Below are 7,213 nucleotides of genomic sequence, written 5' to 3'. Positions count from 1 at the left end.
ATGATTACTACTGTTACGTGTGTGACTGTGTACAAAAGAGAAGTGTGGGCACTTTGTTTTCTTTTTGCTCTCTCATACATTTCTCTTGGTGAGATTTTGGATGTTTTTCCTTCCAATGGGTAAGGTGGTAAATGAGAAATTCCTGCCTCTGGCAAAACTAATATAAGACCCGACAAGGAGAGAAAGCTGTGGTTTATATGTCCTCTTCTGTCTGGCTCCAGCAACCACATTCTGAACTAATGTTTTCTCAGTGCAGTGATGCTATGGCAGATGAGTGACCATATCAGCAAATATTTGCTTTGCTGATTGCAGGATCCTGGAACTGATTTGCAATAGAAGGCCAAGTAGGAGCAATGGTGATCTGTGAGAAAAACAGACAGATTGCTTTGTCAGCCATCTGCTTTAGACTCAGACAGTCCCTTTATTATCGTTTCTATCTCATTAGATGCTGACCTGGATCACAATTTGTCCACATCGGTTGTTGCCTCTTTCCCACTGTGTCAGATGCTGCACCATTATTTCATTCCTCCCTGACCTCAGGCTGCCCTCTCTCATTGGCTGCAATTTCAAGACGTCTATGAAATGGGTGAAGACTCGATCCGTTGTCTGAACACGGCCTCTGAGCAGAGCGAACCGCAGCTTCACAGCCTCTCTGAGCAGAAGCCCAGAAGAATGCGAGGTTTGTACCCCACCTTTGAACCGGTACTCAGAGGTTTGACTGTGAGAAGGTCACTAATCCTTCGGACAGTTCGGAGCAGGGAAGCTGGGAAATGGAGGTCGCCTGCTCTATAAATGGCGTTGCTCCAGATCTGCAGCTTCCAGCCCGTAAAAGTGGTTCGCAGGCCAGTGGCACTGAGACAGCAAAGGGGGGAAGAGTCAGAGACTCCTTGAAACCGACTAGGCTTTTCTATTGCCAATCTAATCACTGTGGCAGGTGCTCAAAGCTCTGAGGAACAGATTGTGAGGCCCTTCCTTCCTAATGGTGACTAGGCTTACTCCATGGGCGCGCTCATTGACCTGAATGGGACTAGCTGTGGGTAAGGTGCCACCGGCTCCCAATAAAACAGATGGCTGACAGCACACTCCCGGGTAGTCTGTACTCCCCTCTCCCCACCTCCCGCTCAGTCTTCAGGACAAAGCGACGTTTCCTGTTGGCTGCTGACCAGCATGCCTGGAGAGCAGCCCTTGGAACGGGAGCCCTCTGTGGTTTATAAGCAGAGTCGGTGCAAGGAAGTTTTGCGCCCTAGGCAAAACTTCCACCTTGTGCCACCCCCACCCCCCCCAGCCCTGCGGCAGCTCCCCGCCCCCCCTCCACCCTGAGGTGCCCTCACCCCCACGGCAGCTCCCGCCCTGCCCTGAGCCCCCCCCACCCCCCCGGGAGCCGTGCAGCACCTCCCCACCCCAGCTCACCTCTGCTCCGCGTCCTCCCCAGGCACAGCAGCCCTGCTCTAATTCTCCTCCCAGGCTTGCGGCGCCAAACAGCTGATTGGTGCTGCGAGCCTGGGAGGCAGGAGAAGTGGAGCAGCGACCGCGCGCTCGGGGAGGAACCGCTGTAAAAAAAAAATGGGGGCACCGCTTTTTGGTGCCCCCAAATCTTGGCACTCTAGGCAACCGCCTAGTTCGCCTTAATGGTAGCACCAGCCCTGTTTATAAGCCAAATGCAGATGAGGGACGGCTGGCATTAACCCAGCTCACTGCGCCCTCCCAAACATGCCTGCACAAACCTCCCAAAGACCTGGGTCCTTGGCGAGGGGCCAGAAGGACCCATGGGAAAAGGTGAGGCCCCCAAAGCATTCCCCATGCGGTAGGGCTGTGCCAGCTTTCTGCTTGGCAGAATGGATTGAAATTCTTCCCTCCTTTTCACCTCAGCAGAGCGATGTGAACAGCAGAGGAGCAAAGGGACACGTTACATGCCAATATGTCCCCAGTCTGCCCTTCCGACAGCAGGAGCACAGGACACGGCACAAGCGCTAACTGACAGGTGGGAGCGGCCCGTGGAGTCCCCTCAGCAGCACCAGTGCAAAGGAACCTCTCGGCAAGGGGAGAAACAGAGCATGATCCTTCAGTTAGCATCAGCCACGTGCTGTACTGATTATTAATATCCCAATCGCACCGAGAGGCACAGCTGAGATGATGACATCATTGCATTAGGCACGGTACAGACACAGGGAGAGGCAGCCCCCCCCCACAAAGTGTTTACCAAAGCAGAGGCTGGGAGGGGAAACAGAGGCACGCAGAGGTGAAGTGACTTGCCTAGGGTCACACAGCAGGTCAGTGGCATGAACAGAGCACAGGTATGCCAGGGATCAGTCCAGTCCAGTATCCACTAGCCCACGCTACTCCTCCTTTCCCCATTATTACTGAGACTCAAGCCAACTTCAAGGAGATACATTACACGTTCTATAAATGGTGTACAAGGGTCAATTTATAAAGAGGTGTATGCTACTATGTAAAGGCTGGAATACTATAAAATGCCTCTTATTTACTCACTTCTCCCTAAGATTCCTAACTCTGATGGAAAGCTCTGACAGCAGAAGGTCTGTCACTCCTGATGACAAGCACAAATGTTTTCTGTCTTAGGAACAGGTGTCAAGAAATCTCAACTCCCTAAACCAAAGGATTAACATAGTCTGTAAAAACGCACATACACAAATACAGTGGGGACACTGAGCACACTCATAGACTAGGTATGGGGACCTAGAGGACAATCAATACAAGAACAGGAGAAGAAAGAATTTAACATTTAACATTGTGACAGACTGGTTTACACAAAAAATGGGATTTAAAGAGCCCAAGGGAGTTAGGTGCCAAAATCCCATTTAGTGGCTTTGAAAATTTCAGCCTTTTTTTAAAGCAAGCCAAACTTCAGAGTCTTCCCCCATGTGAAAATATCTGATGTATAATAATTTGCATTCCCATAGTGCTTTTCACCCCTCTCCCAAATATAGCACTTTAAAAATATGGGTAAACATTATGGGTTGACATTTTACAGATGGGGAAACTGAGGCACAAAGAGATTTTTTTTTTAAGGTTAACGTTGTCAAAAGAGCTGAAGGCACTTCACTGCTTTCGAAGAGTTCACTCTTAGTAACTTGCCCAGGGCCAAACAACATATCCAGGGCAGAGCTGGGACTAGAATGCTATTGTGTTTGTATGATAAAGAAATGTTAATACATACACAGTATAGAGAAAAAGAAACCCACCAAAAAGAGAACTTCTGTTTCAGACCTTAAACCAAAAAAGTCAGTTGAAAATGTGAGACTTCACACAGACTCTTGAAGGATGATATTCAGGAATCCTTGGGAATGAAATAAGTAATGTATTCCAATTCCAGACAATTTATGACATTAAATATTAAATGCTAAGATCGTAATTTAAAATAAATGTATAAAAGTTAGCAACATTATAAATCTTTAGCTAATCGTTCTAGGTCTGTCTCTTGGAGTAAAGTGTCTGTTAGTTCTATATTGCCACAACTGGCATGGCAGAGTCTTTTGTAGTACTTCTTTATTCCCACAACTGGACAAACAAGAGAATGAATAGGAGTGGGGAAGGCAGGGTTCAGAAACATTCAGCACTGGCCTAACTCTGCTCCCGTTGAAGCCAATGGTAAAACTCCCATTGACTTCAAACTATGATCTCCATATATACTGTTGCTGTACAAAATTGTGATATAGCTGCAGGAAAAATTGGGATATCAGCTATGATTCACTGAAAAGGGTGATTTTGGGAGATTTCAACACATCACTCTACTAGAAGATCCAGCACCATGTAGAGCCCAGATGACCTTTCAGTCTGTTTATCAAAGTGCTTCCCACTGCCCTTGTCAAGGCAGGTGAAACAATAATAGATATGAAAGCAAAGTCAGCTCAGCTGCATCCAGAACACTTTGTTTCATTAAAAACACTCCCAAAAGGTCAACATGGACCTGATGTTAACTCTTGTTAACTCTTATTTGTTGTGGCTGTGAGTGCAGAACAGTGATAACCAATTTATGAATTACGATAAGACATTACAGTAGCACCAGAACCTCCCCCATCCAATCTGGGTTTTGGTGAATCAGTTCTAAGTGGTATTTAATTCCCTTACAGAGAAAAGGAAAATATAAGGCAAGGTTGATCCTGATAATGAAAAGAGGATGAGAAAGCTGGTTAAGACCCTGGTCTGGGCCTTATGAGATCTAGGTTCAGCTTTCTGCTCTGCTACAGACACTCCTTATAACCTTGGGCAAATCTTTGAATTTCTCTGTGCCTCAGGACAAACAGGGTCAAATCTTGCCCCACTGGAGTGTGGTGAGGGTAAATTAATTCCTGGGAGGTGCTCAGATGAAATGACAACAGGGGCAATATAAAATCTAGCTAGAGAGAAAAGCCAAATACTGTGATTCTAAGCACAAAAAGTCCTCAGAAAAAAATGAATGCAAAATTATAACATTGGGCCAACTTCTTAGCTGATGTAAATGGTGTAGCTCCACTGACTTCAGTGGACACTATCTAGTTACACCAGGTGAGGATCTGCCCCACTCTTTTCCTCTTGCTCAATACCATTACCTCTATAGAATATATTTCATACTAGGTCAATTTACTGTTAAATTAGACAGTGAAGATCTTATGAGAGAATATCTGCAACAAAGCCCACTCCTTTCTTACTCTAATACATCATATGTATATTGTACATGCCAAAGAAATCACTCTTGTCTGCAGTATTCTAGTATTGTGAACCTATGCACAAAATTAGGATGTTGCTAAGAAACCTGTTACTTTATCAACATTATCCACAGAATGATGGAAAAATGGCTAATTGTGAGAAACAGACATGTTTCAGTCAATTGTATGTGGTTGATTTATTACTGTTGGATTGATCGGTTAGACTAATCGTGGACAATACTTAATATTTCATATTGTTTCACTGTATTTGCCTACTTCTCCATGATCTCTTCCATGCTGCCCCTTATACATGGGAAAAGCTCCCCATCAAAATAGCCACTTAATGTTTTAAATCCGTCCTTAAAGCCTACTTCTGCCTTGACTTCTGTCTGGTATTTCTTAGGCAAGTGGTGAATTCTGATTTCTGCTTTTATGCGAAATATGTTTTTGCATTACATCCTTCTGCTAACATGCCACCTTTGTTTCTCTATTTTTAACTCCTGTTGCATTCTGTCTAAACCCTAGATGGTGATCTCTCTGGGGCAGAGGCTGTCGTCTTTGTTACTTCTTTGTACAGCACCTAGCACAATGGGGCTCAGATGGGGTTCCGACATGCTACCCTAATAAACAGTCATTTATTGCTATTGCCCCTTCTTTCAATGCCAGAGCTCTGGTCTGATGTCAGTGATGCTTGTGTCCAGGGCCTTTGCCAGTAACCTCCCAGTGTGGGAGAAATCAGTGAGGTGGGGTCTAAGTACTTACACTTGTTCACTAGACCTGGAGAGAAGGGCAATCCCTTCTCTCAGGAACCTCAGTGCAACACTAATGATGGGTCCCAGCAGGGAGCAACTCTGCCTCAAGAACTGACTCCAATCAGAGCCCAAGGCAGAGAGCAAGCCCTCCTGTTGCTTGCACAACTCCCTTTCAAGGACCACTGCCTCTACCAGAACACACCAAAACTCACAACACAGCATGCCTTCCCTAGGCTCAACATTTGCTGGCATACCACACATTTGGAAGACATTGTAGCAGCACCACCTGGCAATGTCTGTCATAATGTATTGAATGCCTGTCATAACTAAATGGATTTTTTTTTTGCATCGGTCTTCACTGCAGAGGATGTGAGGGAGATTCCCACATCTGAGCCAGTCTTTTTAGGTGACAGATCTGAGGAATTATCCCAGATTGAGGTGTCAGTAGAGGAGATTTTGGAACAAATTGATAAACTAAACAGTAATGTCACCAGGACCAGATGGTATTCACCTAAGAGTTCTGAAGGAACTCAAATGTGATATTTCAGAACTACTAACTATGGTAGGTAACCTATCATTTAAATCAGCTTCGTACCAGATGGTTGGAGGATAGCTTATGTAACACCAGATTTTTTTAGAAGGCCCCAGAGGTGATCCCAGCAATTACAGGCCAGTAAGCCTAACTTCAGTACCAGGCAAATTGGTTGAAACTATCATAAAGAATAGAATTCTCAGACACAGATGAACACTATTTGTTGGGAGAAGAGTCAACATGGATTTTGTAAAGGAAATCATGCCTCACCAATCTACTAGAATTCTTTGAGGGGGACAACAAACATGAACAAGGGTGGTCTGGTGGATATAGTGTACTTGGACTTTCAGAAAGCCTTTGATGACGTCCCTCACCAAAAGCTCTTAAGCATAGAAAGCAATCATGGGATAAGAGGGAAGGTCTTCTTATGGATCAGTAACTGGTTAAAAGATGGGAAACAAAGGACAAGTTTTAAGAATGGAGAGAGGTAAATAGTGGGGTCCCCCAGGGGTCTGTACTGGGACCATTACTATTCAACATATTCATAAATGATCTGGAAAAAGGGGTAAACAGTGAGGTCGCAAAATTTGCAGATGATACAAAACTATACAAGATAGTTAAGTCCCAGGCAGACTGTGAAGAGTTACAAAAGGGATCTCACAAAATTAGGGACAGGGCAACAAAATGCAGATGAAATTCAATTTTGATAAATGCAAAGTAATCCATATTGGAAAACATAATAGCAGCTACACATACAAAATGATGAGATCTAAATTAGCTGTTACCACTCAAGAAAGAGATCTTGGCTTTATTATAGATAGTACTCTGAAAATATCCACTCTATGGTTAATGAAAGTCAAAAAAATCTAGCAACCATTAGGAAAAGGATAGGTAATAAGACAGAAAATATCAAAATGCCACTATATAAATCCATGGTACACCCACACCTTGAATACTGTGTGCAGTTCTGGTCACCCTATCTCAAAAAAATGTATTAGAATTGGAAAAGGTACAGAGAAAGGCAACACAAATGATTAGGGAGATGGAACAACTTCCAGATGAGGAGAGATTAAAAAGTTGTGGATATTTGCACTTTGACAAGAGATGACTATGGGGGGATATGATAGCGGTCTATAAATCATGAATGGTGTGGAGAAAGTGAATAAGGAAGTGTTTATTTACTACTTCACATACCACAAGAATTAAGGGTCATCCAATGAAATTAATAGGCAGCAGCTTTAAAACAAAACAAAACGAAGTTCTACTTCACACAACACAGTCAA

The 7,213-nt window shown here is 44.2% G+C and overlaps 1 long non-coding RNA gene across 1 annotated transcript; it reads left to right on the top strand.

The window, feature by feature from the left end:
• Positions 1-390: 390 nt before the first annotated feature.
• LOC123372157 lies at positions 391-5,286 on the top strand. The gene is made up of 2 exons (XR_006580140.1): positions 391-679; positions 1,870-5,286. It is a non-coding gene; the product is annotated as an uncharacterized LOC123372157 (long non-coding RNA).
• Positions 5,287-7,213: the final 1,927 nt, after the last annotated feature.

This window comes from Mauremys mutica, chromosome 6 (assembly GCF_020497125.1).
Source record: "Mauremys mutica isolate MM-2020 ecotype Southern chromosome 6, ASM2049712v1, whole genome shotgun sequence".
Lineage (NCBI taxonomy): Eukaryota > Metazoa > Chordata > Testudines > Geoemydidae > Mauremys > Mauremys mutica.
The sequence above is the reverse complement of the archived record's forward strand: the minus strand, read 5'-3'. Positions and strand labels throughout refer to the sequence as shown.